General features: G+C 48.6%; 1 long non-coding RNA gene across 10 annotated transcripts in view; it reads left to right on the top strand.

The window, feature by feature from the left end:
• LOC123571572 (uncharacterized) overlaps nucleotides 1-12,419 on the top strand; it is a 50,236-nt gene that overhangs the window by 26,813 nt on the left and 11,004 nt on the right. For 5 of the 10 annotated variants that reach the window (XR_012413534.1, XR_006695704.3, XR_012413533.1 and 2 more), the window contains exon 1: nucleotides 9,641-11,274. This is a non-coding gene — a long non-coding RNA (uncharacterized lncRNA). Of the gene's footprint in view, nucleotides 1-9,640; nucleotides 11,275-12,419 lie in introns of those variants that run through there. The other 5 variants (XR_012413529.1, XR_012413530.1, XR_012413528.1 and 2 more) reach the window with 3 other exon arrangements.

Raw genomic sequence — 12,419 nt, 5'->3', positions numbered from 1 at the left:
TATTCCTGGGCCAGCTGCGGTGAGTGCAGCCAGTCGTTCACCAACATCCATCATCCATCCTCCAGGCCATGGCTACACTTTACTCCCAGGCTCCCTGTCATTATGTAGATTAGGTAAATCAGGGCCACTCTCACCTTAAGCCTCCCCTGCCAGCATGGCAATCGCCCAGTCCCAACCACAGCAAGGACAGCCATATCCCTGGGAATGCAGAGCAGGGGTCGGGAAGAAATCTGGATCTCTGAATACCTCATGGAGCAGTCACCAGCCTGGAACATCCTCCCTGACGGCTTTGCAAGAGAGAAGAACTCCTTGGTTCCTCAAGCTACAATACTGCAGAGTCTCAGGTCACAGCATCCTTATCTACCCTCGTCAGGAACCGTTCATGCTCATCAAGACATGAGAACAAAACTGCAGTGGCACAGTCACACTCGACACAGACCACCTGCTACTCACATTCATCGTATTAACACCAAAAGGCCACCTTGGTGGATATCCTGGATGTGGACACTCGGCGGCTTTTTGCTGGAGACGCGCTTTGTGCATTTATCGCACGACCATCTTGACCTCAGGAGGAGCTGTGCAGATGGCAGCTGTGCACGTCACAGGGAGTCTCACTTGCTGGACTCTCAGCCAGCGCCCACTATCAGTGCCCGCAGAGTCCTCTCCTCCGGGAGCACGTGCTTGGACGCCACAGTGGCCTGTGGATCCACACAACAGCACTGTGTGCCCCAGGAGCTTAGAAAGTACCACTGCATCAATGCCTCCACAGGTGAGGCCGGGGGCAGAAGCCAACCTCAAGCAGTTACGGTCCTCCGTGGGGCTGGCGTCCAGGCAGGAAGGCGGCTCAGCGGCTCTCCTCTCACTGTGGAACTCCCTAGGTCCCCACATGAACAGAACCTAAATAACACGCAACAAACAACAGGAACGAGAACACGACCAACAGCTTCTGAGATGAGCAAGCTGGGCTGATCATGAGACACCTGACGGGGACGGTGCCGGAGCCCCTCCCAGTGACCTGTGTGGACAGCGCTGCCAGCATCTCCCTAAAACCAGCCCAAGTCAAGTTAGACTTGAGGCTTTCCAGGAGTGGATAGATCCCTTCAATCCCACAGTCTGAACCTTCCAGGCCGTGTCTCATGGCCCTCATCTCACATATGGGAACCCGGACGCTGCACCACAGACGTGGCCCCAAGCCCTCGTTCCTTCTTCAACACCACACACCAGTACAGTGAACACTTAGGATCTGGGCATTCACATAAAATACTGCTTAACTAAAACTTCTGATTTAGAATATGTTTAATTCCTACTCACAGAGCTGAAAGTGTTCTGTCCTAGGAGGCGGTAGCTGTAACTAAGCATGAGAGAAGAAGGGATCAGAGTGGTGCCAAGTATTAAATATTCCTCTAAATCTATTCACCAGGTTGCCATGCTATTGTCACCTGCTTCATTTTCTGTCCTTAAAAGACAAAATAGTTACTTTTCAAAATAGACAACCTGTTTTACTGATGCTTAGCTATAAAGTGGCGAGCTACGTATCCAAAAGGGAGATATGGGAAAACAGAAAATGTCCACAAGCGATCGGGGTTGGGGGGCAGTTGCAGCAGCACCTGGCTCTGTTGCGTTGTGAGCCAGCCACGTGGGCTGGACAGCTCACTTAGCCACTGAAATTACATCATCTAAGATTTTGTTTCAGTTACTTTGATAAATTCTCCCTCTTGCTATGAAGAGTAAGGTTTGTTGTTTTTGTTTTTGTTTTTGTTTTTTTTGACTTGGAGTCTCGCTATGTCACCCAGTCCAGAGTGCAGTATTACAATCACGGCTCATCGCGGCCTTGACCTTCTGCCTCAAGCAATCCTCCCGCCTCAACCTTCCAAGTAGTTGGGACCCAAAGGCGAGTTTGATTTCTTTGCTAACGAATTCCTAATTCACCTCGCAGTGGGCCTGTCAAGGCCATATGCCCGGACATCCACCTTGCCGACCGTCCATGTGGTCTCTAAGGTGGATGCACTCCGGTTGCCTGGGCTCTGCACGCGATACTGAGTCTCCAAGTCTGCCGCTGTATAAGGGACTGACAGCCCCAAGCGTCTCGACGCGCCACCTTGAGCCGGGCTTTATTCCACAGGGCGACTCTGCTTCCCGTGATGAGATGCAGCACGTGAGCACAGATCAAAGGGTATCAGCAACTAACCCATTCCCCTGGTACTAAGCAGAGGACCAAGAGTTTAGTTCCTTACTTATTTGCTACGGGCTTGATTCAAAGCAGCTTTCTGGGATCCTGGGGACAAACATCTCTAACTGGTGAGAATTCTGGCTTTAGTAACGGAAGGATCACCTAAAGCCCATTTTGTAACTGCTGTTCTCATCAGAACTTGAGGCCAAAGCGAAAAATAAAAGGGGGAGGCTAAGATCGTGACACCCCAGTTTGCACAAGGCCAACCAGCCTGCTTGAGGGGGTAAAAGGAATAGGATTTTTAAACTGCTGAGTTTTAAAAACGTGGCTGTAGGCTGGGCGCACTGGCTCACGTCTATAAGCCCAGCACTTTGGGAGGCCGAGGTGGGAGGATTGCTTGAGGCCAGGAGTTCAAGACTGGCTTGAGTAACACAGCAATACCCTATCTCTTTAAAAAGAAAAAAAAAAAGTTATTAAAATAGTAATAAAAAGGTTAATACAATAAATTACTATGTCAACATGGCACCCCCTGCTGTCAGACGAGGTGCAATCTCTGTGGCTGTGAGGTCCGGAGAGAAATGTAACCGGCATCATAGGGAAGGTGGACCCCAAAGCCCCACAACATTACTCCTGTACAGTGTGTTAACCAGCATGAAGTCTCCTCCACAATCAGAAGCCTGGTGTAGAGGAACGCTGCCCACTGGACCTGGGTGGACTCCAGATGCCGGTCGACCAGACAGCCCCACCCTGGGACCCTGCCGGCAGCCCCGACTGGACAGAATGGCCTCATGAGTGTCCTTTCCTGCCACAGGCTGCAGACCCTGAGCCAGTCCTGGCTGTGACTGAGGCTGCGCATAAACGTCTGCGCCCAACAGCTCACCTTTGTACATGACACGCCCAGTCCACCTCATTTCAAATGTTACACTTGCCCCAAGGCGAACATGGATGTTACAGGTTAACTCACTGCATGTGTGCTAGACTTTCCCTGTAAGTGTTCAGACATTGTACGAACCGGATGAACAAACCCCACTTTCCCTGTAAACGTTCAGACATTCCTTGAGCCCGATGAACACACACAGCCAACAAACCCCGGAACGTGTAATGCCGCGGCCTCCTCCCCTCCTGAGGGGCGTGTGCTTACAGCTCCCCCAAGACCACATTTCCCAAAGCACAGAGTGTTACTCTGAAAATAAAACCTCCTTTTTCCTTCCTCTGTACATCTCGTGGTCGTGTTAACAACTATTGCTACAAATGCAGAGAAACGGGGTATCATCCGTGCTGGTCACCGAATTCCTAGCACCAAAGCTTCAAGGCCCCCCAGTCTGAAGGAAGCTTCTATCACCCTAAAGCCAACTCTGGAGACGAAGGCCAAGCTGGGGAAAGGCTGTGTCTCTGCAAATCCACGCCACGGGGCCCTCTGCAGTTGTGTGTAAGGAACTCTTGGTCTGTCCTGGGGTTTGGGGAAATCAGGATGCAAGCAGATACCGTACGCTCTGCCACGGGACCGTGAAGTCTGCGGAACCTCAGAGGAACACGGAGACAAACGGTGGCACGATTCTCACAGGCCGAGCCTCGATGGGCGCCCGTGTCAAGAACACAGACACGCCGGGAGGGGCAGCCGATGCAGGCAACGCCTGCAACTCCAGCAAGCAACAGCGTCTGAGTGTGGGGGTCTCTGGCCAGGCTCCACCACAACTGCCATATTCTGTGACAAAATGTTAAAAATAGGTTTTAACTAGTTATAACTCTAACTTGTTTTACACATAAACAGAACACAGGGTACCAACAGGCTCCAAAATACTTTGCCTAGAACCAAGTCTAGAATGCAGATGGATGCTGCTCCGAGTGTGAGGAGTCCCCTTGTAGTGCCATAAATCCTAGATCTAGGTGACTAAGTGCTCTTCCTAAACCAGACGGCACCATGAGGCTCTGAGGGCACCCTCTGTCCCCAGGCCAGTCCATCAGGCCCTGCAGAAGCTTCTAGAGTAAGAGCCTGTGGATTTGTATTGGACGGATGTAAACCAGGCAAAGTCACAGGGGCTCGTCCTGGAAGCCTATCCATTTACCCACTCATGCCGTGGAGAGCCCTGCCCCCAACTCCACACCCGCAATCACGCTCAACCACAAGAACTGGCTTCTAAGCCCTCAAGCTACTCCCTCTCGACCCCAGACAGACGCTTCTCAAACCATGAGACCCAGAGTAGTCTTAACAGGTGGTCCCAGCAGAACTGGCCACTGCATTAATTGATATTTTGTGTGTGGGGGGGTGGTTGTTCTTCTGCCACTCAGGCACAGTGCACCATAAGTACAGTGGTGCTATCATGGTTCACTGCAGCCTCAACCTGCCAGGCTTGGGTCATCCTCCAGCCTTAGCTTCCCGAGTAGCTGGGACCACAGGTGTACATCACCTGTCCTATTTAATTTTTTGTAGAGTCAGGGTCTTGCTATGTTGCCCAGGCTGGTCTGGAATTCCTGGGCTCAAAAGTGAACTGCCCAACTCAGCCTCCCAAGGTGCTGGGATGACAGGTGTGAGCCACTATGCCCAGCCTAGAATTGGTTTTTCTTAAACCTGAGTTTGACACATGAACCCCACTTACATAGATATCAGCACACTCTCACAGCTCGAGAGTTTTCCTGAATCTCGATTCTGTCCGTTCAAGGTCAATATCTAAGAAAGAGTCAGAACTGACCCTCCCTCCGTGAAGCCTAAGAGCAAATGCAGCAGCATCTCAGTGTATGAGGAGACAAAGTAAGAAGGGTGGAAAATACACACTGAAATTCTAGTGCTAGAATCATAATCACCAACACTTTAAGAGGGAATCTGCTTTCCAAAATATGTAGCTGCTGGATTAACTTCAAAGTCACCAGATTCCACAGGCAGTAGCTCACAGGGGCACAGCTTTCTAAGGCCGCACAGCCCGGGACAGCGTAACAGCCTCAGGGCAAAGCAAACTAAACAAAGGCTTGGTTCTCTCAAGGACGAAGGTGCTCAAGTGTTTCCAGATATTCTTCTTCTTCTAAGTAAGTTAGATGCCTCCTACAACACTGTTTAGAGTGCCAGTGTATTCAGAAACATGAAGTTGAAAATACATCTCAGGACCCCAAAATCACTAAGGTAAAGGGACGTCAAGGTGAGGAAGAGCTTAGACCAAACCTGCCTCCCATGCTCTTCCTAACAGAGACAGCTACTGGGGGTGGGGGGAAAAGCCACGTACCTCCCTCACAACCGATCCACAAGGAAATTCCTCATGGACAGAGGACAGAACTCAAAGTCACCATCTGCACACGGAGATAAATGCGGATCTGACTGCTTCCTCTGGAAAGATGCACCAGAAATGCATTTGTCTGATCTACCTGTGACCTGGAAATCCCTCCCCGCTTCGAGCCGTCCATCCTTCCTAGACTGAACCAACGTACGTCTCACATGTATTGATGTCTCACGTCTCCCTAAAATGTGTAAGACCAAGTTGTGCCCCAAACACCTTGGACACATGTCCAGGACCTCCTGAGGCTGCCGCAGTGTGTCCTCAACCCCTCCTAAGGCTGTGTCTATAACCTTGGGAAAATGAACTCTCTATGGATCGAGGACTGTCGCAGAGATCCTTCTGGTTTACAGGAAGCATTCTCTCCTGCGAGTATATCAATGAAATCATGTGGAATTACAAAATGCCACTTTAGTAAAAGCCAAAGGAATTAGGGTTCTATGTGCTTCAAAAAAAAAAAAAGTAACGTTCTATTTGTCAATGGACCATGAAGCCCACACCCCCTTTTGCAGTGAAGATGTCAAATGGGATGAGAGGCCCCTCCTGAGGATGCTACCCTCTGACCCCACTTCCCAGAGTCCAGTTTCCTGCTGCTCAGGGAACAGCAACCCCAGCTTCACGGGGCTCAGGCCTCCAAACCCAACTCCCACCCATGCTGGAGAATCACCCCAGGGACTAGCTAAGTGGCAGGTGCAACTCTCACCTCACCCCCTTAAAGGGGAAAAGGCACCTTCCCGCTCCTCTTCCTGCTGGTGGGAACAGGGGCAGGAGCTGGAGGATCAGGAGTCGGGCGGCAGAACGGAAGCAGCCTGGGTCCCTGCTAGTCAGAGTTGGCAAATGCCAACCATCCCCGACATTCACTTTGCAAATAAATCCTTCTCTTTTGTCAGGTCCCTGGTTATAAGTTTGCACCCATAACTTAAAAAGAAAAAAAAAACTCAGATTAAAAAATCGGTGTTTGGCTGACAATATTTCAATTATCTTGGGGCCTTGGGTCAAATGATGGCAAAACAGGAAACTGAACGCTGTTATTCAGGAAACTACCTTCCAGCGCCGTCTACCCTCCCAGGCTGTCACCTTATGGTTGTTTGTCTGCTAGATGATTAACAAAACTGTTCTGAAAACCTAGGTGTACAGAACAGACAAGAAGTCAGCTTGGGTTGAGGGGAAGCAGGATAAGACCCCCTTCCCCGCAGGATGGTGGAAGAGAAGGAACCTTCAGCACCTGGGTTTTCAGGATGCTGGATCTCTGAGAGCATCTCTCACAGCTCAAGTACAGCCAGACCCTCCTCTGACACAGCCTGTTCAGGCGAAGGTGGGCACCTGCCCTAGAGACCCACAGCCCTGTGCGGGGCTCAGCTGGAGCTGAACTTGCCTCCCTTGGTAAGAGTCAGGGCCAGGGGTGGGGAGAGGAGAGAAGCAGCAGGCCTGAGGGCCACTGTGGAAACTCCATGCCACGGTAACTCTCGTCTGATGTGCTCCGGCCAAAGCCACGCTTCTCGGAGGGAGTTTCCCTTCACACATCCGGAAATCATCAACATCTAGTCTCCCCACAGAACAAATCCTTCCCTAGGAGGCAGACGCTTGGCTGTAACACGGGGTAATGAGGGGCGCGCCTTCGTGCCCACTCTGTAGTGTTTCCTGTTACCTATTTTACCTTAAGCTACAAATGATTCCCGTTTACACGGGACACAGTGACACAGACAGCAAAGCACATGAGATTCAGTGTGATCCCACACCCGTCACTGCTGACCTCAAGTGCTTTGTTCGTTTTGCTTCTAGAGTTTGTATTCTCTCCCGGGGTACCAGGCCTGTGGATTCAACCAACCATAGATCAACATATTTTTTAATGTGTTTGTACTAAGCATTCAGACTTTATTATTCATTAAACAACTACTCGCATGGAATGTCCATGGTATAGCTGTTACGAGCAACCCTGACATGACTATCTGCAGGAGGATGTGCATATGTCATATGCAAACACGATGCCATTTTATTGCAGGGACCTCAACGCCCAAAGACCTTGGATTCCATAGGCAGTCCTGCAGCCCACCCCCATGGGCACTGTGGAATGGCTATAATAGAAAATATGGAGGTTTTAAACAGTTATGTACTAAATCTAATCTTTTGTTAAGAAATTAATGTGTATCACTTGTATTATTTGGAAGTCCTTCCTGGCCCAGAGACTTGACATGTTCTTATCTTTTTGTCCACGGATCTAGCCATTCCAGTAAGCTTGTTGAACACAAATCAATTTTACAATTAAATTCTTACAAGAATCACACTCAATCTGTAAGCTGCTTTGGTTTTTAAAGTGAAATAACCAATAGTTTTGCCAACCTGCTATATCATAGAATAACAGGATAAAGCAGCCCCATGGCATGCAAAAACATGGGGTTTCAAAGCTAACCAGTATAAAACACGTTACAAACCCCTAAATATGAAAACGTTTTACACCAAAACAGATATTCCAGAAAAAAACAAGATGTTCAAAAAAGCCCTTTGCAGAACAGCACTTTCCCCTTCATTTTTCACACGGTTTCCTGAAGCTTGTGTTTGGTGATGACCATGAACCAGAAGTAGCGTCCGCTGCAACTACTGTTACGGCAACACAGAATATTAAGGGGGAAAAAAAAAAAAAAAAAAAGGCCGGGCGCGGTGGCTCAAGCCTGTAATCCCAGCACTTTGGGAGGCCAAGACGGGCGGATCACGAGGTCAGGAGATCGAGACCATCCTGGCTAACACGGTGAAACCCCATCTCTACTAAAAAATACAAAAAAAAAACCCAAAAAAACCTAACCGGGCGAGGTGGCGGGCGCCTGTAGTCCCAGCTACTCGGGAGGCTGAGGCAGGAGAATGGCGTAAACCCAGGAGGCGGAGCTTGCAGTGAGCTGAGATCCGGCCACTGCACCCCAGCCTGGGCGACAGAGCGAGACTCCCTCTCAAAAAAAAAAAAAAAAAAAGGACACAGCATATTTCCTATTGATGAGAACAGGTAGAGTGTTATAAAATGAGTGTGTCCTAAAGTCAACAATGTTCAAATTCTAGGTCTCCCACAGACACTAGACGGTAACCGCCAAAGCTTATGTACCTGGCAACGTTCAAGGAGACCAAGTTCAGAGCTGTCACAATGCAGCACCATCCTCACGCGATTATCTCAGGCAGGTTTGAGGGCAAGTGCCCCCGTCACAGTGGGAAAGCTGCCCAGCCCAGCACTTCCTGAGATCACAGACCTTCGCCTTCCCACGTCTTCAATAGTTCCTTTACACCGGGAACCACACAACAAAACCTAAAACACTTCCTCAAATCTCAAGACAGTCTTTAGAGCTCTTTTCCTTGCCCCTTCTCTTACTGAAAAAGCTTATTTTGTAAGCAACCTGTAGTGCTTACCAGAGCTGGGGCGGGAGGAGAGCTAGTGTTTGGTAGACCGAGTTTCAAGCGTGGGGAGACCAGAAAGTTCTGGAGATGGATGGCGGTGATCGCAGCACGACAGTGTGAACACACTTAATGCCACAAAACCATACACTTAAAAATAGAGTGCTGTGTAACTTTACCACAATCAAAAAACTGAGAAAAGTCATCTATAATTACTGTCTCCAATATCTTCCATCCTGTAAGTTACATTTGCTTTCGGCAATCCTCAGAGCAATCATGAAAAACTAATACCCTGTCGTCTCTGAAACGCAAAGTCGTTCAAGGGCTTTGGTTATAGGAAAGTAGCTGGAAAGCAAAGCGTCCGTTAGGCACAGCAGCCGTGATAGGACAAACACACGGTAGGAAGGTGGTGGTCATGCTACACACAGATGGGAAGGGTGTGGGGAGCCACAACACCTGATGCTTGGGAGGCACCTGGGCAGGAGCTGAGAATGTACCAAACACGTTCGATCATGCAACATTCACGGACCCCGAGTCCAGCCACCACCGCTGACATCCACTGTGGCTGGGGTGTCCTCCCAGCCTGTGATGGCTCGCTCCTTCGGTTAACTGCCTTGAATCTACTGGTTCCTCTCCTCATGGGCCTCTTTCCTGTCGTCTTCCTGTCATTTTTCTGTCAGCAAACACATTTCCTGTCATTTTCCTGAACTGACATGACATTTCCTGTCATTTTCCTGAACTGACATGACATTTCCTGTCATTTTCCTGAACTGACATGACATTTCCTGTCATTTTCCTGTCAGCAAGCACATGCGTCCAGCCTGACCTTGTTGATGTGCTCTAGCGGCCCTGGACTCGAGCCGCACTGTTCCATCAGTGTGGCATTCGCGAGTTACCTCCTGGGAAATGCCAGGTGATGGTAACATCAACCAGGAGGCACAGCTGAGAAGCAGAACGCATGGTGCAGTGCCCAGAACGTCACGTCCTTGAACAGACGCTCCGTATCTTCTCCTCTCCTGCCAGAGCTTCACTGTAGGAAGGCGGCCATTCCTCCAGTGCTGCTACTTCCAACACCGGGGAAAGCAAGCTTCAGAAATGAACGGTGTCAAAGAGGGAGGACCCACCAGCAGGGCTACCGGCAGCCAGACAACCGCAGCCCCAGCATTCCCCAGCCACCATGACTGACAGCCCAGGCTCCAGAAATGCACGGCTTCAACCTTAGGAGTAAAAACCCTCCCAATCCAACTATTATTTTCAACAATGGGATTGAGGAATGAGGTGTTCTAACCCTGCCTCTCTCGACAGCACAGATCATCAGATCCCAGTTCTTATAGGATTGGGGAGTGGGGTGGGGTGGGGTGGGGTGGTTCCTAACCCTGCCCGCCTTCATAGAAAAGAACTTGGATATGATGACCTGTGCTAGATTAGCACTTTGCTTCTGCCATATGCAGTCATCCTCAGCACCAGGAAAAGTCAGAATCGTTGAGTGATGACACCAATACCAACACACGCCGTTCTGCGGCTCTGGTAACTGGCTGCACAGATACAACCCGATAGTGGTGAGGTCTAAAGACATCACCAGTCTTCCCAAGGATTGTGTTCCTGAATATTTTGCGTTTGGAATAACGGTCTTCTTTGCCAGGGCTGAGCCATGCTTCCCTCTCGCCTGTCCTCTGCCTTCACCAGCTTCGTGTGCGCTTCCGGACAAGTGTTTGTGCAGGTGCTATCACTTATTTCCACAGCGAGAATATACACAGACACCACACAGAAATGGGCAACCCCGTTAGGAGCTGTGCAGGGAGATCTAACTCATCCCATGTGCCAAATTCCTGTTGCCATGGAAATTAAAACTAACTAAACTAACGTTGCTATGATCTCATCTCTTACTGTACCACTAAAGATCATCTGGGTAAGAGGAATGTGCCTCTGCATAGCATTCAGCTCACATTTACATGTCGGTTTTTCCTGAATATGGTTATGTGAGATAGAAATCAGTAAGATGGGGTGTAACATACAGTATAGGATCGTTGTGTCTCCTAGCCTCAAACACTTCAAGATCCTCAGAAAATGAAGTTTAACTCTGGGGACGTGAGTTACATAGTAACTTGTTTTGGATACTATCATATCAACACCAAATAACTTCTTGAATTCCTTTTTAAATTGAAAAGCAATTTACAAAGCACAAAAGCCCCAATATTAAAGAATACAATTCAGTCTTTTTAGCATATTCTAAAAGCTGCACATCAACCACTAGTATGTAATTCCGGGACTTTTTCACCACAGGCCAAAGAAACCTTGAACCCATTAAGAGTCAGCACCTGGCTCCTTCCTTCTACCAGCCCCTGGCAATCACCAGCCAACTTCCTTTTCTCTGGATTTGCCCATTCTGGACACCTGTTGTGAGGAGAATCGTACAGTGCATGACCTTTGGTGTGACCTTCGGTGCTGACATCTTTCACGTCTAAGGTGAGTGGAATCTCAGTGAGTGACCGGTTGACAGACACCTGGACTGTTTCTACTACTATGAATAATGCTGCTGTGAAGATTCAGGCATGACATACTTTTTGGAAAAATGTTTTCAGTTTTCTTGAGCATATGGCTAGGAGTGAAATTGCTGGGTCGTACGGTGATTTCATGCTTTTCTGAGGAACTGTCAGACTTTTCCAAATCAACTGCACCATTTTACTTCCCCTCCCACTAGCAATATATCAAGATTTCAGTTTTCCCCAATTCACCAACATGTCACTGTCCAATACTGGGGTTTTACCCACCCATCACGGTGGTTGTGAAGTGTTATTTCACGGTGGTTTTGATTTCCATTTCTAAGATGACGAATTCTGCTAAACATCTCATGTGCTTTTTAAGGCATTTGTATGTCTTTCTTTGGAGAATGTCTATTCAAATCCTTTGTCCATTTTTAAATTGGATTTTTATTAAGAGTTTTTGAATATATTCTTGATATCAGGTCCTTATCGTGATAATGTATCCTGTTCTGTGGGTTGTCTTTTTACTTTAATAGTATCCTCTGAATTGAACATTTTTAATTTTGATACCGTCTTTTTCCCTTCAGTTGCTTGTTATAGCTCTAGACGTCTCAGCCAAGGAAACATTGCCTAATCCAACCTAACAGTTTCTCCAGGATTCTCCCCTAAAGGTGTTATGAGCTGAACTGTCCCCCTCCCCCAAGATTCCATGTTAAAGTCACAACCCCAGAAACCCAAAATGTCACTGTATTTACATACAGGGCCTTTAACTTGGCAATTTAGGTCCCCTAAGATCTTAAAAGTAGGCCCTGATCCAGTATGACTGGTGTTCTTTTAAGAGAATTTAGACACAGTCCTCAGTGCTGCATACACGTAAGAGAAACCTGTGAGGACACAGAGAAGAAGCTGTCTACACAGCATGGGGTGAGGCCCCAGAGAATCCAACCCTGCCCTCACCTTGATCCCAGGCTTCCAGTCTCCAGAAAAAAGGAAATAAGATGCTATTGTCTAAGTCGCACGGTCTGTGGTGTCCGTTATGGTACCCAGCAGACTGACAGAATGGGTCTCAGTCAGCTCCTTACATTGGAACCATGTTGAGCTTTGCATGTAGGGTGAGGAAGGGTCCAG

This window comes from Macaca fascicularis, chromosome 6 (genome assembly GCF_037993035.2).
Source record: "Macaca fascicularis isolate 582-1 chromosome 6, T2T-MFA8v1.1".
NCBI classification, from domain to species: Eukaryota; Metazoa; Chordata; class Mammalia; order Primates; family Cercopithecidae; genus Macaca; species Macaca fascicularis.
Note: the sequence above shows the minus strand (reverse complement) of the source record. Positions and strands in the feature narration are given on the sequence as shown.